The following is a 26,863-nucleotide window of genomic DNA, read 5'->3' as shown; positions in this document are numbered from 1 at the left end:
TGTTTCTCTCTAACCTGCAACACTGTCTCCGATAAAAAGACACACCCTTCAGGGTAGCGGAGTGGCTGCTGGCACATGGTGTTTCTACCAGATGAGAAAGCTTCCTATTTGCAAAATACTGCGGAGTCTACAGCTTTTCTTGGGAAGGGCCTGTTCCAAAAGCCATCAGGTTGTTTCCAAATGAAATGCAAGCTTCATCCCTGGAAAACTGCTAGGAAAAACTACTTCGGTCAACAGCAGCCTCCTCACAATAAAGCCGAAGAGTTACAGTCAATAGAGAGCGTTGTTCCTGTTTTACAGTCGGGGACCAGTGACAGATCTGAAGGCCTCTGGTCTCTAAGGGAGCCTTCGAGCTGGCACCCAGGGGGGGCCGTGAACCAGACAGACCCACCACCTGCCTTCCTGGCACTGACTGTTCACCTGGGACACTCAGACCCAACAGGAAGTAGTGAGGGGGCGCCCGGAGGGCTCAGTCTGTAGAACCCTCGACTCTTGGTGTCAGGGTCCTGAGTTCAAGACCCGCCCAATGGGCGTGGAGCCTACTTAAAATAAAAGATACTAAGGTGGGTTTTACTAGGAAGATATTTTGCACACTCACTCGGCAACTCTCCAGGTGAGTCTGCTTAGGCTAGGGGTGCAGAAATGCTTCCTTGGGGAAGTGACATTTAATGAGACAAGAAATGGGTTCTGTGCTGTGGGGGGAGGGATGGCCCAGGGAGCGCACGGGTCAGGGGGAGTGGGACACAAGGACTCAATCCATCCCAAGACTGCCGGTGAGAAGGAAGACAGGTTGCAGGGAGGGGTCTGTCTTGGGAGGAAGACATGAGTGGTCATATTCTAGCACCTAACTCCTCTGTGCACCTGTAATCAGGCCTCAGTATGACTGTCCATAGACTCACATCTTGTTTTTAGCTCTTTTCCCCAAATCTGGGATAACAGCAGGCAAAGAGGGGTCTGGGTGCGGGGATACCTTGGCTCTTTGCCTGCCACCCTCCCCTGTCACTTGTGGGGTTGGACGCGCACGGGCTGTGGAAACCGGCTCTCCGCACGCCGAGCCTCCACAGGCAGCCCTGCCCCTGCCAGTGTCCTCACCCCTGTGCCCTCCGCCTCTCACCGCTGCCCACTGTCCTGACCAGGCTGGCAGCCAGGAGCTGAGCACGGCACAGTGCCTGGGGGCTCACCCTGCGGCAGTGTCCCTCCTGCATCCGAGGACCCGAGCTTCTGCACATACACACCTTCAGGCTGCACCTGGAGACACGTCTCTGCGTCCAGTTCAGAACCCTCCTTCCCCAGACTCGGACTATGTGAGAGTAGTCACTGAGGACTGTGCTTGCTTTTTCCTTTAAGTTTGTTTGCTTATTTTGAGAGAGAGAGAGAGAGAGAGAGAGAGAATCCCCAGCAGGCTCCGCACTGTCAGCACAGAACCCAACAAGGGGCTCAATCCCAGGAACTGTGAGATCGTGATCTGAGCTGAGATCAAGAGTCGGAGGCTCACCCGACTGAGCCCCCCATGCGCCCCGTGATGGCTGTGCTTTCTGAACACCTAGCGGCTCCAGAGAGGGGCAGCCCCCGGTGGTCCTGGTGCAGCTCCTGTGACCAGGAACACCCAGTGTCCCCGGGACCGGGGCACCAGGGCCAGGACGGGTCCGCAGCGGACCGCTGGCTTCTGACCGTGCTCCGCTCACTCTTCTCACTGTGTTCCCGTGACCGCGGGCCTGCTCCTTGCTGCGCGTCCCAGAACGGGGCCAGCCTGCCAAACCCACGGCAAACACCGTGGAGACAAGCCGCCCGCCCGCGTTTGGACAGGATTCACCTGCTGGAGCCCAGACACGTGTAGGCGCTTCATCTGAGAAAGATCCGGTGTCCGTGAAGTGGATGCTCCCCCGGGCACATCCCCACGCCCCCAGTGCAAAGCCAGCAACGCTCTGCCGCTGCGTCTGACGCTCCTGGTGCTGGTTTGAGTTCACTTCACAACAGGTACTGAAAGCCAGCAGGACTGTCCCCGGGTGCGAACAGCCAGCCTCCGTCCTCCTGAGTGGAGGAAGTGATGTTTTGAAGGCAAAGAAAATCTTTGCCTTCAGCGCACTTAGGAAAAGGACGTTTTGTTCTAGTCTAAAAAGAAACGAAGGCAGCAAATCCCCTCTGAAGACCACCCTGTCTTCCATTACGCGTCTCAGGACACGGGCCCCAGGTCCTCGTGGCAGAGATGCTGCTGACGACCCTGAACAAGGTGTCCTGCTCACGCCTCTTTGGCGATGTGTTTTTCACACACACACACGTTTGCAATGCGCACACACACATGCACACACATGCACGTGCGCACGCACATATGCACACACACACACGTGTCAACACTTGGTTTATAAAGAAGACTCCAATCCTCTCCCCAGCTGGGAATGTCAGACCCGCCCATTTTCAGGAAGTTTCCACGCTTTTGTCACTCTGCAGGTTCAACTCTGAATCTGCCACTCAACAGTGGCGACTTCTGCTTCTGTTTCTCACACGCGTCTCACTGCCCAGTGTGACACGTCTCCAGACCATGTCTCAGACACTGGATGAGGCATCTGGCTTTTTGTTTCCACACATGCCCAAATTCCAAGACATATAAACACTCCCAAAGACAAAAATATCTTAACGCATCTGAATATCCCGTCTCTATGGAGACTGGAATCAAAGTGAGCTGTCTAATGAGAGGGTTTTTTTGGTTTGTTTTTGTTTTTTTTTTAATAATTTGAGCCTGGTGCTTTACAGTTTTGGAGCGGGCTGAAATGTCTGCAAGCCGCTTATGGTTACGAACACATACTGCTAATATGGAATTGCATATTGTAATGAGAGTGGTTGCTGACAGCTAACCTCCATTGCTGTGCCCTCACTGACCCTCCCAAATGCTCTGATTACATAGTCAGGTGGTGGTTTCAAACCTGTGCGCTCTGAGAAAGTTTCGTTCCTTCTCAGGCCTGGACATGATGCTAAGGTAGGTCAGGTGGGGGCCACAGACACAGATGAGATTACGCTTGCTCCTTCCCAGGGGGACCCAAGAGAGGTTCTATGAAGTGTCACTAAGTTCAGGCTGCAAATGGTGGTCCTCTGGAATAATCCACCTAATTTCTGGGTCTTTCATTCAGAACACATAGCCATTTTCAAAGCAATCACACACGCAGGCTGGTGTACATTCAATTTTGTCACTCATGTTACAGGCAATTAGACTGACCTGATGAGAACCCAGTTAGAAGAGTGGGTTTCATTACGGCCCGTGCTCTCTCGGGGCTGAGTGGGGGGGGCACGCAGGGAGGGCCGTCTTCACGGTGGAAGGCACCACAGTCTCTGTCACACACGGACGATACTCACACAACGCCTCCATGTGTTTGTCTCCGGGTGTCCGGTCTCGCGGACCTGGAGCCGCCCCGCGCGGTCCCACGTCTGAGTTCAGCCACAGACGACTCACGACTGCCCTCAGTTCCCCGAGTTAGCGGGGCGCTACCCATCCATGCCCTGGAATGGCCTCGCTGCAGACGCCTGCACACATCGGTCCGTCCTCAGCGGCTCAGCCCCAGCTCATCCCAGACAGGACCTCCGACTTGTGGCTGGCCTGCCTCCGTCTGGCGGCTTCCAACACTGTACGACGTGCGACTGTGTCTTTTCTCCGAACGGCGGACGCCCATGCCTCCCTCACCTTTGAAAGCCGTGCCCAAGCACGCTGCCTGGCAGGTTTGGAATCTCTACAATCTGTGGCACACACAGACATGGGCACCCACTGAAAATACATCCAGCCACCCCCTCCTTGTACCAAAACTGGTTCTCAAACCTGAATGGGTCCCCTCATCAGGGAGTCTGACTCAGAGGGTTGGGAGATGGCCCGTGAACCTGTAGTTCCAAGACGCTCACAGGTGATACTACAGTTGCTGGTCTAATGGTCTAAGGGAAACACCTTGAGAACCACTGACTCTAAACCAGGGCTCAGACGTGCTGCTGTGACCACAGTTCGGCCTCCAGCTCAGAATCGGCAGCTTAGAATCAGCAGTGCCTTTGCTGGGACTGTCCCTTGTCTCCTGCCTTCTAGTTTGTCTCAACGTGCCAGATGCAGGGGCCACTGGGGCAAAATTAGTTCCAGATTCTGCATGCTGCTGGGTGAGTCATAATGGGATGGTATAAACCCAGCTCCCCCTACAGAGGCCTCACGTGACTCCCTGTACAGAGGGCTTGTCCGACCCGCATGCCGTGCGGAACCAGCCTCCCTCCTCCAGCTCAGCCATCGTGGGGGTGCTGGGGGACAGATGTGGACACGGAGGTGCAGGTGCGGGATTGAGCTCCCGTACTCCCTGGCCCTGGTGGAGGCTGCCTCGGGTTGGGCCTACGTGGTAAGACTTTCAGACCCGAGGGGCTCCCCGCCGACAGGGGCACGCGAGCGCGCCTGTGGCTCCTTCCGTCAGGTGGCCGGAGCCTTTGCAGAAAACAGGACATGGTGAGTGCGTGACTCGGGTGTTTCGTCACCACTAGGGTCAGCCTGCAGCGAGTGGGTTTCGGCGGTCTGTCATGCTTGTTTACACCGCCAAGAAATACATAATCCTGGACGGCAGACGGTGTGGGCTGGAGCCCCTCTGCGTCCCCAAACCAGGGCTCTCAGGCCAGGGTGGTGGGGATGATAAATTCAGGGAGGCCTGGGCTGCTGTCACAGAGTGGCCCGGAGGTAGGTGACGGGTCCCCGTGGTCAGGTGTTCCTGGAGGTCAGTCACGGACTTGGCAGGGGGGAGGGGCAGTTCTGGAGCTGATGTCAAACTCTGGATGTTCTCCACGACGGGGATTAAGGAAGCATCAGTATTATTGATGCAGAAAATCTAATCTCGAAAGGGCTCCAACTTGTATATAAAATCATGTTTCTACAACTTCACCTCAGATGATAAGGATCCAGGACTCAAAACAACAAACGGATTACTTCGCAGACACTGTGCTAAGCACATACTGTTTATCCCACTTGATCCTCAAGGCGACCATGAGTACGCTTCTGTTCTTGTTCTGGTTTTGTTGAATTTAGGACTAAAAAGATTATGAAACGTCAGTCCCTTCCCCCAGGTGGAAAGTGACGGAGGGGGCCACCCTGAGGCCGTCCCGGATGCACTGTGACACGCAGGGGGGCGGGGAGCAGCACGGGTTCGGAGCCAGCCCTCCCGGGTGTGGCTCGGGGTGGGGGGGGCACGCAGGCGGTCAGCGCCCCCATGCTGAGTCCAGGCAGGACCAACTTTGCTCAGTTACGCCTGAGGTCAGGTGACGAAAAGGCAAACGGTGATCTGCTTGTTCTTACGCCCTTCAGATGAATAATTTCGATTCTGAGGTTAAGTCCTTCTTACTTACGGGAAGGATTCAAAAGGAGTCGAACAACACAGTCTAAGGAGAACAGGCACATCGGCCGGCTGTGTTTATCTAAACCCGAGTAAACAACGCTCTCAGAGTGACAAGCTTCCCTTCCTCTGGGTCAGCGCATGTTCTCTAACCTCCACGGGGATTCAGCAAATCTCACGAGAAAAAGCCCCAGGGCCTCTCTTTCGCTCCACGTGATGTGTGGGGCACCGTGAGGCGGGGGGTGGTGAGGTTGACGGCAACCTGGAGACGCTGGTCCGTACCTTCCTCGTACCGTGACTGCCCCTCGGCTGCGTGGGACAGAAGAGCCTGCCAGCGGGCAGCGTGCCCCTCGCCATAAAGCCCACCAGCCACAGGATAAATGTACGACAGAAGGGGAACCAGTGTCTGTGGGCCAGTCTCACCTGGATGACCTTACAAGTGTGAGGAGGAAAGAAGTGATGTGAGGTCAGCTCCACAGGAGCTCCACAGGAAGAATGGCCTATGAACTCAGAAACACCAGCTCCTCAGACATCTCAACAACCAGGCCCGCTCAGTCTTTCTGTCAGCCAATTCCCAGCACACACAACTGAGTGCAGCGTCCTAGGACCAAACAGCGGGTGGAGTAGAGACAGCCCGGAAAGCGCAGTGATTAAGGGCTTTGAGTCAGATGTGACTTGAAAGGATAGCTCCTCCGTTCATCAGCCACCTAAACTTGCAGCTCTGTCTCTGAGCTCTACCTTCGCTGGATGTAGAATATTGACCATCATTAAACTTACTTTGATGGGTGATCAAAAAAATTAAAAGAAATAATGACATAAAGTACTGCGTATGAAATGTTAAATGAGTGTTGGGTATTTTTTTTTTTTTTTTAAATTTTTTTTTTTCAACGTTTATTTATTTTTGGGACAGAGAGAGACAGAGCATGAATGGGGGAGGGGCAGAGAGAGAGGGAGACACAGAATCGGAAACAGGCTCCAGGCTCTGAGCCATCAGCCCAGAGCCTGACGCGGGGCTCGAACTCACGGACCGCGAGATCGTGACCTGGCTGAAGTCGGACGCTTAACCGACTGCGCCACCCAGGCGCCCCGAGTGTTGGGTATTAAGATCATCAGTGATTTAGAAAGGTTATCTTTTTAAAAAAATTTTTTTTTTTTAATTTTTTTTTTTTCAACATTTATTTATTTCTTGGGACAGAGAGAGACAGAGCATGAATGGGGGAGGGGCAGAGAGAGAGGGAGACACAGAAACAGAAACAGGCTCCAGGCTCTGAGCCATCAGCCCAGAGCCTGACGCGGGGCTCAAACTCACGGACCGCGAGATCGTGACCTGGCTGAAGTCGGACGCTTAACCGACTGCGCCACCCAGGCGCCCCTTAAAAAATTTTTTTAACATTTATTTATTTCTTTGAGACAGAGAGAGACAGAGCATGAATGGGGGAGGGTCAGAGAGAGAGGGAGACACAGAATCCGAAGCAGGCTCCAGGCTCCGAGCTGTCGGCACAGAGCCTGACGCGGGGCTCGAACTCACAGACCGTGAGATCATGACCGGAGCCGAAGTCGGACGCTCAACCAACTGAGCTACCCAGGAGCCCCAGAAAGGTTATCTTTTATAACCAATGTCCACTTCCTGGCATAAATGACAACCAGTGCAAAGCTTTTATATATATGAATATACAAAGGCTAAGATAAAGATTTAGCAAAATATTAACAGTGGTTATCTCTGGGATGTGGGAATTTGAGCAAACTTTACCTTTTTTTTTTTCAAATTAAAAAAAAAAAATCCACAGAGACAATGGGAAGTAGTCTGTAATTCACAGACACTGGATCTTTCACATCAAGTTCACAACATGAAGGTATGATGAGCTTTCAAATAGAGAAGGAAAATTACACAAACATAAATCAGCACTTTAGCTTAAAAATCATGAGAACATGTTTTACTAAGCAATTTTTAAAGGACTGGTTATTACAGTGTTTCTTTTAAAATAAAAATTATTTTTTTACTTTACTAGTTCCAACACTCTTTCTTCTATTTTCTTAAATAGCATTTTTTTTCTGTCTCTCAAGCTTTTGAACATGTGAGCATAAAGACACAAACATCAGAGGAGGGAAAATTTTTCTTTGCTGTTCAGCTGCAGTGACAGCTGGCATCCTCATACAGCTTCATTTTGTAGCATTTTCCTCATCCCAGAAACTTGGTACATCCATTATTTAGAACTGCAGTGTCAGATAATTTTAGCGAGAGAGAACCATCAGTAGGAAAGACAAAGTGTGGAAGGGAAAACAGGCACCAAGATAAGGATGGACATGAGGAAGTGCTCCCTGATGGCCCTGATGACGATGGGCATGAGGAGGTGCTCCCTAATGACCCTATGAGGACGGGCATGAGGAAGTGCTCCCTGTGGTCCTGATGGAGGTGGAGATGAGGAAGTGCTCCTAGATGACCCTATGAGGATGGACATGAGGAGGTGCTCTTGAATGACCCTATGAAGATGGGCATGAGGAAGTGCTCCCTGATGGCCCTGATGAGGATGGGCATGAGGAGGTGCTCCCTAATGACCCTATGAGGACGGGCATGAGGAAGTGCTCCCTGTGGTCCCGATGGAGGTGGAGATGAGGAAGTGCTCCTAGATGACCCTATGAGGATGGACATGAGGAGGTGCTCTTGAATGACCCTATGAAGATGGGCATGAGGAAGTGCTCCCTGATGGCCCTGATGAGGATGGGCATGAGGAGGTGCTCCCTAATGACCCTATGAGGACGGGCATGAGGAAGTGCTCCCTGTGGTCCCGATGGAGGTGGAGATGAGGAAGTGCTCCTAGATGACCCTATGAGGATGGACATGAGGAGGTGCTCTTGAATGACCCTATGAAGATGGGCATGAGGAAGTGCTCCCTGATGGCCCTGATGAGGATGGGCATGAGGAAGTGCTCCCTGATGGCCCTGATGAGGATGGGCATGAGGAGGTGCTCCTGAATGACCCTATGAGGGTGGGCATGAGGAAATGCTCCCTAATGACTCTGAGGAAGATGGACATGAGGAGGTGCTCCTGAATGGCCCTGATGAGGACAGGAATGAGGAAGTGCTCCCGAATGACCCTATGAGGATGGGCATGAGGAAGTGCTCCCTGTGGCCCCGATGGAGGTGGAGATGAGGAAGTGCTCCTAGATGACCCTATGAGGATGGACATGATGAAGAGGTCCTGGAAGTCCCCGTGCGGATGGACATGAGGAGATGCTCCCGAATGGGCCTGATGAGGATGGGCATGAGGAGGTGCTCCCTAATGACTCTGAGGAAAATGGACATGAGGAGGTGCTCCTGAATGGCCCTGATGAGGATGGGCATGAGGAAGTGCTCCTAGATGACCCAATGAGGATGGACATGAGGAGGTGCTCCTGAATGACCCTATGAAGATGGGCATGAGGAAGTGCTCCCTGATGGCCCTGATGAGGATGGGCATGAGGAGGTGCTCCCTAATGACCCTATGAGGATGGACATCAGGAGGTGCTCCCTAATGACCCTATGAGGATGGACATGAGGAGGTGCTCCCTAATGACTCTATGAGGATAGGCATGAGGAAGTGCTCCTAGATGACCCAATGAGAATGGACATGAGGAGGTGCTCCTGAATGACCCTATGAGGATGGGCAAGAAGTGCTCCCTGATGGCCCTGATGAGGATGGGCATGAGGAGGTGCTCCCTAATGACCCTATGAGGGTGGGCATGAAGTGCTCCCTGATGGCCCTGATGAGGATGGGCATGAGGAGGCGCTCCCTAATGACTCTATGAGGATAGGCATGAGGAAGTGCTCCTAGATGACCCAATGAGAATGGACATGAGGAGGTGCTCCCTAATGACCCTATGAGGATGGGCAAGAAGTGCTCCCTAATGGCCCTATGAGGATGGACATGAGGAGGTGCTCCTGAATGACCCTATGAGGGTGGGCAAGAAGTGCTCCCTGATGGCCCTGATGAGGATGGGCATGAGGAGGTGCTCCCTAATGGCCCTATGAGGATGGACATGAGGAGGCGCTCCCTAATGACTCTATGAGGATGGGCATGAGGAGGTGCTCCCGAATGACCCTATGAGGGTGGGCGTGAGGAATTGCTCCCAGATAGCCTCTGTTAACCCAAAGGGCGAGTACAATAGCCTTAACCACCCCTACTTCGGTGGGTCTTTCCAGCCCAGCATGCCTGCATCGTGCCATTAGATCTTCATGACGACTTTGTAGATGAGGTGTCATGTCTGAGCAGCTTTCACGTGAGAGCTGGCTGGGCTCGGGGCTTCTCACAGTAGGAGCCTTCACAGTGAGGCCGAGCAGGGTTGCTGAGTGCGTATCCATGCGAGTGTTCCCTGTTTCCACCGTAGGCTGAAAACCTTTCCCTTTCAGAGTGCTGTTCCGGGACCTCACAAGCACTGCCTGGGGGCTTGTTACAAATGCGGAGTGTGACTCAGCCCCAAGGGCTCAGGGCCCAGACTCTGCCTCCACAAGAGCAAGACACGAGGAGTGCTGCTACAAGCGTGGGGCCCGCCCCAGATCCACGCACGGGCCGTGCTTTTCCTTTGCCGCCTTTCCTGCTCAGTCTTCCTGAAATGCTGAACTCAACGCGGGCTTCGTCAGTTTCAGCCACCCTGGAAGCCTGGCCTGGTCTGTTCTGTGAAACCCTCTTTGATCATTCAGGCTGGGCCATCCGACCCACCTCAGCGCCCTGACGCACCTCGCTCATGGCACCGCTCGTCACACTGCTCATTATACTGGCTCGCAGCCCTGGCTGCACCTGAGAACCATCTGGGAGCTTCGAACACCGTCTGGGCCTGACCCCATCTCAGACCTGTCCGCTGGAATCTGGGCTGAGGGCAGACCCCCATCCGCGTGAAAACCTCCCGGTGCTTCTCAGGCTCAGCCTGGGCTCTGAGCATCCCGCTCCGCTGCAGGGCTGGGATGACTCATTTACTTTCCCTGTAGGGCAGTCGGGAGAGGGGAGGGGCAGGAATGATTACCACCCCAGGACAAAGGCAGAGCCAGACCACCCTGGGAGTGGGGGCCCTGTCTGTGCTGAGACCCACAAGATCTCTGCTCCATTTTCAGTCCACATATCAGCTTGTGAACAGGAGTAGGCGCTCTCTGAGGGCACACACCCTGTTCTGTTCCCACCTTTGATGCCCAGCACCTACCATGATGTTTGAGGCTAGTGGACACTCCAAAGATATCCGAGCGGTTTACACAAGGCAGCACACTTGTAAGTCAGGTGCACAGAACCCCGGCTTGCCCTGTGCCCCTCCCCCCATCTTTCCATTACTATCTCAGGGTCATCAACGCAATGCACTCAGCCTGAAAGCTAGTGATTGGGAACAGTAACGGAGAAAGTTGCATCTCTAAAAACAGATTTAAAAAGAACAGCAAAGGGGCGCCTGGGTGGCGCAGTCGGTTAAGCGTCCAACTTCAGCCAGGTCACGATCTCGCGGTCCGTGAGTTCGAGCCCCGCGTTGGGCTCTGGGCTGATGGCTCAGAGCCTGGAGCCTGTTTCCGATTCTGTGTCTCCCTCTCTCTCTGCCCCTCCCCCGTTCATGCTCTGTCTCTCTCTGTCCCAAAAATAAATAAACGTTGAAAAAAAAATTAAAAAAAAAATAAATAAATAAAAAGAACAGCAAAGAAATGTCCAGGTTTTCAAGACAGTTGCTCAGAAGTTTATTATTTAAATGTACTTCCTTTGAGCCACAGTGTTTATTTGAGCTTGTGAGTATTAGCGGTCTGGAGGGTGACCGTGAGGGGAGTCCACAGGGCATGGGGTAAACACACAGGAAAGGAGACTGTCATTCAAATCACGGTGTCATGGGCCTGAAACGTGAGAAGGAACACCCACGTAAGGGTGACGGCAGAGACAGGACGGAGGGCTTCTCAACACGCTGATGACGGGGCTCTTTGAACTCAAGAGGGAAGGCAGTGCCAACATAGAAATGATGCCAGATGAAGGATGTCAAGCAAAACACGACGAGGGAAGACATTAAATATGGAAACGGTTGAGACACCGATCTCCGAAGATAGGAAACCCCACAATTTCCCTTTTAATAACGTAAGAATTTAATAGTGTTGTGGCTCAAGGCTGAACCCTCGAATACGGCCTGAGCGTCCACTGACACGGGCCTGGCTGAGCCTGCTGTGTCCTGGCCCCACTGCCGGAGAGGATGGGGATCCCGCAGATGACACGGGGTGGGGGGGTGCGAGGGGTCGTGCCCTCCCCAGCCCCCCACACGTTGCGTGGGCACAACCATCACAGGCACGGGGAAAGTCACAGGACTGTCAGAAGTCCGTCAGCCATGCAACTGGCCCACACCTCCATTTGATTGAAAATGATCAAGATAGGCTTTTGCATTGAATTAGTGCCACTCCTCCCTGATCTGACCTCAACACTTTAGTCGGGCTCCCTGAGTTGCAGAAAGAGATGCAGTGATATGAAAAGAAATTCGTAACACAGTGAGCAGTTACAGTAGGAGCAGAGAAGAATGTTGGATGCTTACATATGTGTGTGGGAGGGAGTGGGGGCGGGAAGAAGGACACCCAGTGTCCACCACGGTCATCTCTCGGAGGCGGCATTATGTTTTAGTATCTTGCCTATAATGACCGTGAATTGCTGTTGTGACATGAGAAAAGCTGTAAGTTACTTTGTAAAGTTTAGAGCTACCCGTATATCTGCAGTATTAAGATGATAATATCATTCATGGTTGTCTAGCAGAGAGAAATGCACTAAGTATTAAATAAATGGTCAAGAGGTTAATTGAAATCACAGAAGAGTAACTTCCACCAATGCAAGTGTTGCTTTTCAAACACTACCCCCCCCCCCGCCTTCATTTTAATGGAAACAGCCTTAAGCATATCTGTCTGATAAAAATAACCAGATGCAGGATGGTCTGGGTTAGTGGTATCATAACAATCACTGAACCAATCAATAGCACACAGATCAATGTGTTGATAAATCACCTCTTTGAGGAAGCTGAGAAAAAGCCACATGTCCATCCACAGCCCCGGTAAGAAAGTTCCCATGTGTGGACAGCTCCCCACAGAAACCGGCCAGTTAGTGAAAGCCCGCTTTCGCCATACGTTATAAACTCGGGAAGCAAACTTCAGCTACGACAGTGACCGCGGATGGGAGTTTCACTTTGCACGAGGTCTTAAGTAAATCTGTCTGAAAGAGCAGACACTTGATGGGAACGGAGGCACGAGGACATTTATATTATTTAATCAGCGCAGATGTTCAGAAAGGTGGTAATTTTATGCAATTTTATAATACAATGGTAAATAGCATATCCATAATTAAATCTCTAGAACTTATGAACATTCAGAATGCATTTTAATGAAGAGATTAGCACTAAATAAATACTACACATCAATTATATTAATGCATCTTTTCATCCAAGCTTTACTTCCTCAAAACTTTGTTTTTTGGAGCTTGATTTTTATTCTCAGATTACATTCTAATATAGAATTTTCTGTTCTTTTCACATGCTTAAACTGTAACCATGGAATATTTCATTTTTCTGCATAAGCCCCAACCATTTGGCTACAAAATCACAGTGTTGGGAAGCTTGTAGTGTAGACTTAGTGCTTTTACATTCGGTTCCTTTTATATGAGGTATTTCAGAAGGTACTCCCCCAACCCGGGCACAACCATACCCATTCATTTATTTATTTAAAAATATTTTTTTTAATGTTTACTTATGTCTGAGAGAGAAAGAGAGAGAGAAAGAGACAGAGACAGAGAGACAGAGAGAGACCGCATGAGTGGAGGAGGGCAGAGAGAGAGGAAGACACAGAATCTGAGGCAGGCTCCAGGCTCTGAGCTGTCAGCACAGAGCCCAACACAGGTCTCAAACTCACAAACCACAAGATCATGACTTGAGCCAAAGTCAACACTTAACCTACTGAGCCACCCAGGCGTCCCTGTAGCCATTTAAAACGTCCAGTTATGTGAACGGTTATCAACATCTGTGCTATAAGAGAGTACTAAGCACTTCGATGAATTCTTCAGTTAGAAGCATATTGAAAGAACTACCCATCACTATAAATCGATGACTGCCTAATACCGAATCTACAGAAGTGGGTTTGTCGGTTGTACAGACGAGACGAGATCTCGCACAACTGTGGGAAGTGTCCGGCCCCCCCAGGACCACAGAGGGAGCAGCCCCCCTCCCCAGTCCAGTCCACGTCGACGGGTTCAGCCACCCGTTTATTAGGAATGGCTCATGAGCCTCTCCGTTTCTGCTGTTTCCGCCACCTCGTCCTACATTATTCTCGTGGGAAATTCACGCCGTGTCACGTTGGTATGGCTACCAAGTCTCTTTCCCCCTGTTCTCCTTTCCTTCCTGCTGAGGGGCTTCTAGTACTTTCTGCATGGAGGCCAGCCCCACACACAGTTAAGCAAGGCTGTGTGCCATGTAGCTGGTTTCTACGCATACTTTGGAAAAGCGGAATGCAAATTCAGGGCAGAGTATATTTATAGAGAGAGTATATTTGGTCGGGCAAGCCCCCCTTACCCTCAATCAGTTAAGCCCCCCAATCTAAAGTTAGATTAAATGGGCCTCAAGCACAGAATTTAAAAGTGTGCTAAAAGGGAAACTCAACTCAAAATAGGAACCCACTTTATACCACAATTTGGGATGCTGTTTTTAATCTATATGGTGGGGGTAGTTGTCCTAGGGTTTTTCCCCCTTACTCTAACAGACTTTTCCTTCTTCACTTGAAGAGAGGGAAAATCCAATTTGCCACTTCCGAGAACAATGACGGGAGAGGCAGCTTTGCTCGTGGTTGAGAACCAGCTCTGAGCCACGTGCTGGTCTCCATCCCAGCTCCACCGACCAGGTGTTCCATCCACAGTCACGTGACCAACCTCAGTTTCCCCACCTGTTCCAAACAAGAAGTCTGTGCAGCTTACGCTTTCTTTAAAAAACTGTTTCAGGGGCACTTGGGTGGCTCAGTCGGTTAACCATCCGACTTTGGCTCAGGTCATGATCTCGTAGTTTGTGGATTTGAGCCCTGTGTTGGGCTCTGTGCTGACGGCTCAGAGCCTGGAGCCTGCCTCAGATTCTGTGTCTCCCTCTCTCCCTGCTCCTCCCTTGCTCATGCTCTGTCTCTGTCTCTCTCTCTCTCAAAAATAAATAAACATTAGAAACAGGCGCAAGGAGGTGCGCCTGGGTGGCTCATTCTGTTACACGTCCAACTCTCGGTTTCAGCTCTGGTCACGATCACATGGTTCGTGACTTTGAGCGCCAAGTCAGACTCTGCACTGACAGCGCGGAGCCTCCTTCGGATTCTCTCTCTCTCTCTCTCTCTCTCTCTCTCTCTCTCTCCCTCTGCCTCTCCCCTGCTCACGCTGTCTCTCTCTTTCTCTCAAAATAAATAATAAAAATAAAACAAAGAAAATTAAAAAAGTAAAAAACTGTTTTAGTACCTGAACCTGGCCCACATGTCAATAAATTATCGGAGATGATGCTGTGAAGTTTCCCGACTGGCTCAGGTAACCATTACCCACTCAACCCTCTTGCTGTCTCCACCTAAACCGGCCCTTCCTTTAGAACCAGGGATGATTAAAAAAAATTTTTTAACGTTTATTTATTATTGAGAGACAGAGAGAGACAGAGCATGAGCATGGGAGGGGCAGACAGAGGAGGAGACACAGAATCTGAAGCAGGTTCCAGGCTCTGAGCTGTCAGCACAGAGCGCAACACGGGGTTTGAACCCATGAACTGTGAGACCATGACCTGAGCCAAAGTCTGACGCTTAAGTGACTGAGATACCCAGGGGCCCCTAACCAGTGGTGGCTTTTAAGTGGCTGACTGTGCTGGAACAAAGCGTCCCTGTTTTCATGTTTGTATTTAACAATTGTGAAAATGATGCTGTTTCTGAAAAGGAAAATTAATATTAGGGTATCAGTATCAGACCCCGCTCAAATCCTGGCTAGACTGGGCTCATGAAACACTCGTGAGCCATGGTTCCCATGGCAACAAGCAACATATTTGCAGCGAAAGTGGCTCCTTCCCATTCTCTGAAAGAATCTCCGGACAGCGCTGCCCCGTTAACGCTCGTCCACACAGAACACTTCTCATTTCCTTCTTCGTTGCTAGTTTCACTAAAATATTTTCTACATAATTAGTTCTTTTTAAAAGGACAAATTATTCGGCTGAAAGTGAGTGGTGAGTCACCACCTACATGTATGCATAGTGAGTTGGCTTCACAAACCACTGCTCGATGGGCCTTGAAACAGACGGTTAGGGTAGGATGACGACATTATGTTTTCAGGAGAGCTCTCTCGGCGGTCCATGAAAATGGCCTCCCGACTACAGCAGGGGATCCAGGAGGGTGACACAAAAACGCCAGCTGTAACTGGTCTTATGGTTTTAATTCTCAGAGACAGAAAGACTAACATTCTTCCTTGCGCTAACGAAAGGGCTGGGCCGCAGAGCCCAAGCTGCCGGGGTGGGGGGTACAGAGAGAAGCATGCGTGAAAATACGTATCAACCCCGTCAGCCAGGGCTTCTCCCCCTGCACGTGGGGCTCAGACGGGCCCCTTCCTCCCGGGGCCTGGTGGGAGGGGCATAGTGGTGTCCAAGGACAAAACAAGTATTTTCAGTGGGGAAACACTTAGCTCATAGTTTGGCAGATACTCTGCACGAAATAAGTATTTTAACCCAAGCTTCTTTCCCCACATCCAGCAAAAATGCCCCTTTTCCATGTACAAGTGGGGTGCACACGCACCAGAGGAGCTGACACGTACCCGGCGCTGCGTTCCCCCCCCCCCCCCCACCATCTATTCCTGGCAAGAGGGCAGCCCCCACCCATTGTGGGCTCGAGCCCCACCTCTCAGGAACTCGGTGAGCTCACACAGCGAATGGGCAGAACCTGGGGCCTGGACTCAAATGTCCTGACCCTGCGTCACGCCTGTGTCTAGATAAGAGACTTGAAGGGCAGTGGGTCGCTAAGTCAGAAATGGCCTGAACGCCTCGTAACAGGCAGGAAGACGGGGGCGGACGTGGTCCTTCCATGTTGGCAGCGCTGACGTCTTAGAGGAAGAGGAAAGGCTACTTCCCGCCTGTGTGTCTGGACACAGCACATCAGGACGCCCCTGGTGGGGGCTGAAGTGGGCATGGGCGGCCCCTCTCCCAGCCGCTGGAGCCTCTTGGTGATGGGGATGCCCGTGGGACGATCCATGATCCACACAACTCACGTTTATAGAACATTTTCTATTTGTCATATGCCTTCCCTTGAATTTACCGAGCAGAGCTTTCTGCGGCCCCGGGACGGATGTGGGCCAGAGCCCTGAGCCCTCTGCCGTGCACGGAGATGGACGCTGGGGTAGGTTCCGAGCTCCCGCCTGACGTGGAGCCCTCCCCACATCTAGTCTAGTTTCTCTGACCACCCATCCTGGCGACTCTCTGGAGACTGATAATTTTCTAGGGAAGCTAAATGCACTGTGCTCAGAGACACCCTAGAAGGTTCCATGTTCACCAAGAGAAAACATGCCCAAAGAGCAGTACCAGTGAGCTGCTGAGGTCTGACTAATCCCCCAGAGCCAGCAGAGATGGGCACATCCCACGCTCCCCGCGGGGTGGCCCCTCCCCCAGAGCAGACTCCCCACAGGGGCTGGCTCTCCAACGGTCTGCAAAAAATGTTTATTAGGGGGGAATGGATGGGCCCCATTTCCTTTTCGTCTCTCAGATAATATTTACACAAAGGATCTTGGTTTGTGGTTTTCAGAGAGGTATTATTCTCTGTTTTTGAGTACTTTAAGTCCCCTGGGGATGGAAGGAACGTTTGTTAAACCAGATTCCATATGCGTGGAGAAGTTACAACAAATAAACAGACATTTACGTAGTTTAATAAAACCCGGGTTCCTACAAATCCGACCTTCTACCATGCAGGACCCCAGCATTCCGGTGCCTGTGTTCCCGGATCTAAGAAGCCGGGCTTCATGCATCTATGTCTTTACTGTAGCGTCTAGGACCTAACGGGGATCAGTGGGTTGCCGAAAGCATGTTTGTGGACACAGGAAAATTGCCAGATCAGATGGTCTGCTGGTCTCGCTGCCCAGCGTTCAGTAATTTTGCCATATCGATTATGACTGAGTTTCAAACATGCCATCTAACGGATACTCCTGGGCTGGCTCACCAAACGGTGCAATTCGTCCACTCCAACCAACAAGCCAGCAAGAGCCAAAGCAACCCTACAAGCTCAGCGACAAGTCCCTTTGCAAAGGTTTATTTCCAAAACATGTTGTTATTCAAGCACTCAGCCGTCTGTGCGTAAGGAGGTCACCAATTGTTCGTGCCCTGCCACGGATCACATGCATTCTGCGACCCACCGTGTTTCACCCCAAGTGGTGGCTAGGCTAGTCTGGGAGCAGATCATTTGGAGAGGACTCCCAGATGGGCTCTGTCACCAAAATCACAGGAGGTGTCTTCAGTGATTTGTTTTCAAGGCAAACTCCCTGGAGAGCTCATGGAATGCAGCAAGCCCAGCAAATTTTCCAGAGGAGATGTGAGCTTGCTATTACAGCCCTCCTTTATCTGCTGGGTTCCGACACATCACAAGTGGAACACGTGGTCAGCTAAGGTAGTCCCAAGGCATGCTGTCAGTCATCTTCCCACTGCCCCTTGACTGAACGCAGCACAGAGAAAGGGCCGTCGGGGTCCCAGATGTGAGAGTCCAGAGGTCTGGCTTGGTGCCGCCTCCTATGGGCCACGATCCCTCTAGGTGGAAATGCTGGGACTGAGGCCGTGGCCCTCCGGATCTTCCACGAGGTTCTGCACCTGCGCTCACCGTTCCCACGAACACACGTCTGCCTTCACCTGTCTTCCCTACACTCCCGGCCTCAGCCTGAGCAGGGGGTCTAAGCTTTGGGACCTGATGGCTCAGGGTCCCAACACGGAACGGGACCAGTCAGCTCCCTCTGAACCCAGCTTAACCAAAACACACTTGGAGGCGAATTACGTGGGCTCCCTGGGCTGACAGTCCAGGTGTTTATTTCCAGAAGTTCATAGCATGCAAGTACAACAGACGTAGAAATGAACAGCTTTGTATAAGTGCTTCCATTGTGAACTTTTCAAATGCATTTTTACTATTAATAAAAAAAAAAATCCTGACTTCCTAGAAACAAAAATAAAGAGATAGTTTCCTAAATTCAATACCCAACGCACTTTAGACCATACCCCATCTTGTCCCCCTACCCTCTACCCCCGGCAACAATTTTGGTGGCCGTTGGATGAGAATATGCCCCATGAACCTTTGCGGGACAATTATAAATAAACATTTAGACAAAACTGCACTTTCCTTGGCTGGACCGATGTCCTGACTCTTCACCCCTCTGACTCAAGTTGGTGTCTCCTCGTCTCTACCTCTTTGTCAAGGCACGCAGCATTTCTGGAACGCAAACACAGTCTCTCAGATTAAATTTGGCAGCTGCTTTTGCAGAGAAAGGGAAGCGAATCAATGCAGAATTTTAAATGCTATGATCTTGATCTTGGCAACTGGCCTTCGCAAATTGTCGACTCCAGTGGAATATGGAGGGGGAAAAAAAAAAGCAGAAACACCTGTTCCCATAATGAGTATGTGGTGAAACAGCACCAGATGGTCCAAACGTCGTGTCCCAGCCCCCATGATGACTGTGCTGGTGACTAGCCAGCGCGAGGCCGCTGCCACTGGCCGCCAACTCGGGGCTGGATGCTACCTCAACGCAGCCTTCGGAAGACGTCATCTCCATTCGCACCAGCTCCAAGGAAGGCAGATTAGGCGAGCGCCTGATGTCCCCGGGAATGTGGACAGGGACCAGAAACCCACCGTGCGCCAGGCAGGAGTCAGACCCACCTGCCAGCCCCGTCCCGTGAGCGGCGTGATGGCCCAGAGGTACCTTCCGGGGGGGGAGCCTGACCAGCTCTGTCTTCAGAGGGACAGCCTGTATGTGATGGGCTGCAAACACCTTTCTTCTGCCTCTGTTTCCACCCCTCTTCGTACGAATGTTACCATGGGCTCACGGGCGGAGCTGCTTGCCTGGCAGATGGGGCTCACACCCAGCAGGGGGGGTCCCACCTATGAGGCATGCAGTCAAGGAATAACGAAATCAAACTCTTACTCTACTCATTACTAAAAAGTTAAATTTAGTGATTGTTCAGCCTTTAAAAAATTTTTTAAAATGTTTTAGAGCTTAAACACCATGATTCTAATCCTGTGTGAGACTGACACGAGACGTATTTTTATTCCCGGCCTGTAACACCTCCAGGGCAGCTCCCTTCAGTGATCTACACACTGAGAGCAAGCATTTCCTGGAGCTTTGGGAACAGAGACCTTTGCGTGGCATTCTGTGGTTTACAGGTTCACCTCTAGATTTGTCTGGAATATCTCCCTTGCCCCTCGTGGTGAGTGGGGCGGCCACACTGGCTTCAGGCTACAGAGGCAACAGCTGGGGTGAGCGGCCAACACAGGCTTCCGAGCCCCAAAGGTGGCAATCCGCGGAGGCAGGATGGGAAGCTGGCACTTGTCAGAATCATCCATTAATCCTCAGCCCGAATATGTAAGAAGATGCTGTTCCTTTCTTGGCTGACTGTTGTCTTTTATTTTAAAAACTAATAGCTTTTTTTAATGTTATTTTTTGTAATTCTTTATTTTTATTTCGGAGGGAGGGAGGGAGAGAGGGGGAGAGAGAGAGAGAGAAAGAGAGAGAGAGAGAGAGAGAGAGAGAGAGAGAGAGAGAGAGAGAGAACAAGCAGAGGAGGGGCAGGGAGAGAGGGAGACACATATTCTGAAGCAGGCTTCAGGCTCCGAGCTGTCAGCACAGAGCACGACACGGGGCTCGAACTCACGAACCCTGAGATCATGACCTGAGCTGAAGTCGGACGCTTAACCAACTGAGCCACCCAGGTGCCCCTAAACAGCTTTTTAATAACCATTAAGTTTTTTTTTATACGACAGTTTAAAGCTGTTTCTGAGTAGAAACAAATCATAAGAAAAATACATCAAATGATTAACTTTAGTTTTTCTTCAGCACATTATGGGAGGCAGGCTGCCCTCTTTTCTTGATCTTATAGATGATCATGTACTGAGAGCCACAGTCCAATGCTCACATTAAGCACTGACGTTCTGAGGCCGGGAGGTGCTCTGGGCTGGTGGGAGGCACCAGCCACGAAACATGTGGGACACCAGCAGCCCCAGGCTCCTTCCACCAGGAGACTTCCCACTTCCCACAAAGGGGAGCCTGGGTGGCTCAGTGGGTTAAGTGTCAGACTTCGGCTCGGGTCATGATCTCATGGTCTGTGACTTCGAGCCCCGTGTCGGGCTATGTGCTGACAGCTCAGAGCCTGGAGCCTGCTTCGGATTCTGTGTCTCCCTCTCTCTCTGCCCCACCCCTGCTCATGCTCTGTCTCTCTCTCTCTCTCTCCCAGAAATTAAAAACAAAACAAAACAAATCAAAACAAAAAACAAGTTCAGAGTCCTCTGCCTCTTACGGTTCCACCCAAACTAGCCACACAAGAAATGTCTGCCTGGGCTCCTTGTGTTCGAGAAAGCACACGTATGTTCACATACATGGCATAAACATGCTATATTCCTCCAGTAAAAGTAATGAAGGCTCTTAATATTTAAAATGTATTGTGATTTTATTAGTTGTAGCAAGAATGATTTCTAATGCTTATTTCCAATGCAATTAAAATCTAAGCAAAGGAATCTCAGGCCACTGATGACACAGAGGGATTAAAATCTCTTTGCAGAGAACGCCCTCTTCAAAGTGTGCACTGGAACCTGTTAAGGAGTCATGAGATGATCCCACAAGGCAGGTCCTACCGCCGTCGCTCAGTCTGCCTTACTGTAACGTGATCGTGCTCGCTAAGTACGGGTTGTATCTTCCCACGTACGTTGTCCGTCCACCCATTTGTTCTCATTCCACAGTGCAGTGTGCCGCACAGCTGAGGATCATCTAGAAGGGCGTAAAGAATACATCTGAAATGTGTTCTGATGCAGTGAGCAGGAAGCGGTGCACAGTACGGAGATGTAGACAGCACTCCGTCATCACAGTCATGCTTGCCGACAGACCAGAGCTTAGTGATTCTAGCCACTGAAAAGAGGATAATTACGTAATGCGATAGAGGTGCTAATTATCGCCACGATGTCCATCGCCACGATTAACAAGGGCACCAAATTAACGTGTCCGATACCGCAAATGTGCACAATGTTCCATGTCAAACGTATCTCAGTAAAAATAAATAAACAGATAAAATGGACTCTGAGCATATACTTTTGACTCCATAAGTAACAGGCGGGGGGGAGGGGTCACTGAGGCTGAGTTATGGGAGTATTGCTTGAATCTTTTTTTGTGTGTGTGTGTGTGAACATGAAAACGCTGCTGTTCTGCCTTAGAGGGGGTGTCCCAGGGAGGAGGCATTGCCTACTTTCCCTTTATGGAGGGAACACATGACAGACTGAACCGGTTGGGAGAAAACTCAGGAGGAGGACTCCGCTCTGCGTTGACGCCTGCTGTGTGCGGCTGCACACCCGTGTGACCTGTGCCAACAGCCTGGTTTTAACCACATCCATCTACTACACACTGGGGCATTTTTCTCTAGTCATCTCTGTGGCTACAGACGATTGCCTTCAGGAAGTATTTTCTAGTAAGCTGTTATTGTAGGAGCATTTCACAAAAGGGCAGTGTTCAGCATCACGGACTCATCTGCTTGCACGTTATCAATAAATCAATGCAGCCCTTCATTCTATCCACACTCCCCATACACTCAGTACCTCACTTCCCCAGTATCTTGCCAAGTCCTGAAATCACAGAAACGAATAAGACTCCGTCCAGGACCCCGTGAGTGCACAGTGGGGACCATCAGGGGCATGCCTGGGTCTCAGTTAAACAAGAGGAGGGTCAGGCTGGGCAGGTGCTGCCCCTGGGGAGGGAGTGACAGCCCCCAGGGAGCTTCTGGATGGAAGCCCTCAGCACCTGGTGTTGGGGCAGGTAATACACCTGTAGCATAGGCACCCACTCATCTCCTGTTTATAAAGCTTTGCTCTGATGCATTTTCTGTGCCCAGCCATCTTTCCCTTCCTGAGATAACCCCCCCGCGGTCAAGAGTGATCACCATGAGAAAACTAAGACTACTCCTAGGTATTGCATAGACACCCTTATTTTATCCTATACCACAGTTTTCTAACATCTGGCTATTTCCCATCTGTGATCACAGATAAAACGAATTGGTAATCTTCTTCCCTTGTATTGTCCTTGGCTTGTTTTGGTGCCAAGAAAATACTACTCGTAACATTGGCTAGCTTTTCCTTTTTTTAGTATTTTCTAAAATATTTGCCTTCAGCTTTCCTTCCTTTTCTATTTATATTTTTTGCCTCCCTCCCCACCTTTCTCTGCCCCCCTTAGTCTCTCTAAGAAGATGGGAGTTGGGGTGCCTGGGAGGCTCAGTCAGTTGTGCGTCCAACTTTGGCTCAGGTCATGATCTCATGGTTCATGGGTTCGAGTCCCGCTTCAGGCTCTGTGCTGACAGCTCGGAGCCCGGAGCCTGCTTCGGATTCTGTGTCTCCCTCTCTCTCTGCCCCTACCCCGCTCATGCTCTCTCTCTCTCTCTCTCTCTCAGAAATAAATAAACATTAAAAAAAAAAGAAGTGGGAGATGCAATTTTTAAATGATGGATCCACTTACAGATAACTGGTTTATTTGGTTTCTCAATTCATTCTTGAGCCAGTTTTATTTTTTTAATTGTCCTTTTTATCTAGATTTTAAAATTTATTATCATGAAGTTACTCGTGTTATATTAGGATTTTAAAAAAAACTGGATTTTTAAATTTTCCTGATTTATCCTGATCAATTCTGATAGAGATTTTTCTATTTTCAAGCAACCAGCCATTTCTGCTTTCCATTTTGATTTCGTTTTTCTTTGATCTTGATCATTTTCTATTTAGTGCAGCACTGTGACCCTTTTCCTAGCTCATTTCACTCTTTATATAACTCATTTACTTTTCATTATCCTTGTCATTTTTCAATAAATGCATCTACGGAGTTTTAAAATTACAATCTAAGTACCATTTTTAGTTCTGTCCCCACAAATGCTGATATTAGTGTGTGTGATGTTATTTACTCCAAGTATTTCATAATATTCATTGTGGCGTCATCAAGTCATGAATTACAGAGATATTTCCTTCTGGCATCTGATTGTTCCTAAATGTACAGATGTTTGTTCGTGTTATGGTTTCTAATTTAATCGCATTATATTTAAAGCAAGTAGCTTCATCATATTCATTCTTTAAAATGTTTGTGGTTGACTTCTGTAAATGCTGCACGTGTGCTTGAAAATATTTATTCTCTATCTGTTGAGACACAGTTACATTACCTCTGTCACTGCATTCTTCAGATAATTTATATCCTCATTACTTTTATTTTGGTCAGCTGGAGCTACTTGTTTCTAGAAAATATATTAAAATCTATGAATGTAGACTTGTCAATTTCTCTTTTCTTGCTTTTTTCTTGATTTTTTGTGATATTTCAAGTATAATGAAAGGTTGAGTTTTTGTATAGCTGACACTATTATTATTTCACAATAAGTGATTTTCTACGTAGACATGAAAGTTTAGATGGGGGGTGCCTGGCTGGCTCAGTCAGATGAGCGTCCGACTCTTGGTTTTGGCTCAGGTCACAATCTTACGGTTTGTGAGTTTGAGCCCCACATCGGGCTCTGTGCTAACAGCATGGGAGCGTACTTGGGATTCTCAATCTCTCTCTGCCCCGCCCCCCCCCCCAAAACAAATAAACTTTAAAAAAAGGGAAGTTTTGATGGGAAGTAATTTCTCTTCAATACTGGGAGCTCTGACCTCAACCATTCTTGCAGGACTCCATCGTGGGTCTGAGCCTTATGCCTGGGGAGACTGAATTTCCAGCCGATGGTAAGAGTTGCTCTTGGTGTTGGACAGCCTTGAGCTTAACTACAGGCTGTTCAGGTTGGCGTTCTGGTCCTTGCTGGTCGTAGCTGCAGGTTCTGTCTAGTGACAGAGGATGTCTCCTGGTTACTTCCCGGCCACCACTCTCTGGCCACTGCTTCCTTGTCATTTCCAGGTATCTTTTCTTCTGGGATTCCTGCTCTACATACGGATGAGTCTCTAAATGTCTCCTCCTTATTTCTTGGTCTCTGTCCGTGCTTTCCACTATATTCTGGTCAACAACTCAGAATTTCCTCCCCACACAGATCGAGGGTCCAGAGTTTACCCTGCCTAGTGCATTATTTTTAAGTTTCAGTGACTATATTTTAAAAGTATTTGCTTCCTCACTTTTCATGAACATCTGCTCTCGATTCCTATCTTTTCCCTTGTCATTTGGATGGATAGGTATCTTTCTTTCTTTTCTTTTCTTTGTTTTACTTCCATGTGGCTTTTGGCCGGATGTATCCTAAAACCATCCTGTGATTGTCCTGTGACTTGAGGGCACCTGCAGGGCATTTCTCTTCCGTTGGTGAGTCTGCCCACTCACCAGCCCCCCCCCCACCTCCCTGTCCTATGGCCCCACGGTGCTTCCTCCTGGGACCTTCATCTGACAGGCTGCCCCTCGCCAAGGTGGCCTCAAGCTGTTGGAATGAGGCCATCGACGCCTGGTGTTCAGCTCGGAGGCCAGGCATTTGCTGATCCTGTCTGGAGGAACCTGCCTTAGCTGTGTCTGCTGTGTTCCGTTTCTCGGTCTGTGTTCTCTCCAGGTTTTGGACACGGGTCTAGGTTGGCGCCTTGGCTCGCATCCATGTTCCTTCCCATGCCCTGAACTTCTGGCTGAGTTCCCGTGCCTTGGGTCTGCACTGCAGGAGTCCCCTGGCCTTGTCCCCCGCAGTTAGCGCACTAGGGGGTTATCTTCCATGTGTTCATGGAGACTCTTATCCCCATTCAATAGTCCACAAAGGCCACTTTCCAACACGGGGCAGGAACCCCGGCTTGCCGTCTACACAGCCCCTTGTGTTCAGGTGATGCTTCAGGTGTAGAGACATCCCCCTCGGGTGCCCCCAGGGTCTGCCAACATCTCATGGTAACACTGCACATCTACAGCTTCCTGGGTCCTGGCAGGGGTGCGCCCACTGACCAGTGTCACCACACTCAGGAAAGAGCCACGCGTGCTGTCCCCAGCAGACGTTTCTCCCTCCCTCGATTTGCCAGCCAGGCTCACTGGTTCCGATACTGCCTGAAAACCCAGGTAACGTTCTGACACTTATGAAGTTTCCAGGGGATGACAGCCAGACAGTTAATGCAAGTCCACATTCCCACCTACCAGAGAACAGGGATTTGCTCGTCCTCTATGGACAGGGGGCACGGCTGAGCCATCACATTCTTTAACACACACACGTACAAGCTTTCACTGACATCGGTTCAAAGGCTGAATTCACAACGTCGTCACATCCGAAGCTATGCGGTTATGTATAATTTATATTACCTTGTTCAGTGCCAAAATACAATTAAAAAATTAAGTACCTTATTTTTCAAAGTGCTGTAAAGACTGGAAAACAGTAGGGACATTCCTCAAATTATTAAACAGAACTGCCATGGGATCCAGCAATCCCACTTCTGGGCATACGTTCGAAGGAAATGGAAACACGAACCCCTGTGTTGACGGCAGTGTATTCACAGCATTTGGTATGGGGACACAGCCTCAGTGTCTGCCGATGGATGCATGCACAGATAAGAGGACACTTACATGTGGGCTATTACACAGGTTTAAAGAAGGACTCTATCTGTGACAACATGGATGGACCTTGATGGCCTTATGCTGAGTGAAGGAAGACAGACAGACAAAGACTGCACAGCCTCACTTATATGGGGAATCTACGAAGGTCAACCTGATACAAACAGGGAGTAACGTGGTTGCCAGGGCTGGGGAAGGGGACTGGGCAGGTGTTGACCGCTACGAGCTCGCAGCTGGAGATAAGTGAGTCCTGAGAATGAGCGCACAGCTTGATTACGGTCAACAACACTGTATGATGAACGTCATCGTTGCCAAGGGACTGGGTCTCCATTGTTCCCAGCACAAGAGAGAACTGATGATTATAGGATGTGATGGAGGTGTTAGCTAACTCCGTGGTGGTGATCATACCGTAACATAAACTTGCCAAATCAGCACGCTGGACACCTTAAACTGACATAATGTTATATGTCAATGCATCTCATTAAAAATAAACAAATAAGTGCTTTAGTTTGCAAAGTGCTACACAAGTTTACTAAGAACTGAACATTTAAATATTATTTTAAAGTTTACTTATTTTTGAGACAGAGAGAGAGACAGCGTGAGCAGAGGAGGAGAGGGAGGGAGACACAGAATCTGAAGCAGGCCCCAGGCTCCGAGCTGTCAGCAGGCCCTGATGGGCTCAAACTCACAAACGCTGAGATCATGACCTGAGCCGAAGTCGGACGCTTAGCCGACTGAGCCTTTAAATGTGGTAAACTACACGTCACATTCCAGTTACCATCTCGCCCATTTTTAAGCGTCCAGTTCAGCGGCATTAAGTCAGAGTCATGCTGTGAGA

General features: G+C 50.0%; 1 protein-coding gene and 1 long non-coding RNA gene across 9 annotated transcripts in view; one reads left to right on the top strand and one right to left on the bottom strand.

Moving 5' to 3' along the window:
• Positions 1 to 26,863, bottom strand: part of DLGAP2 (DLG associated protein 2) — a 781,526-nt gene that overhangs the window by 196,389 nt on the left and 558,274 nt on the right. The gene's annotated exons all lie outside the window — the stretch shown is intronic.
• On the top strand, positions 18,921 to 21,598 carry LOC147581418 (uncharacterized). The gene is made up of 2 exons (XR_015249892.1): positions 18,921 to 19,226; positions 21,261 to 21,598. It is a non-coding gene; the product is annotated as an uncharacterized LOC147581418 (long non-coding RNA).

Source organism: Puma concolor, chromosome B1 (genome assembly GCF_028749965.1).
Source record: "Puma concolor isolate L17-30 chromosome B1, mPumCon1.1.hap2, whole genome shotgun sequence".
NCBI lineage: Eukaryota > Metazoa > Chordata > Mammalia > Carnivora > Felidae > Puma > Puma concolor.
The sequence above is the reverse complement of the archived record's forward strand: the minus strand, read 5'-3'. Positions and strand labels throughout refer to the sequence as shown.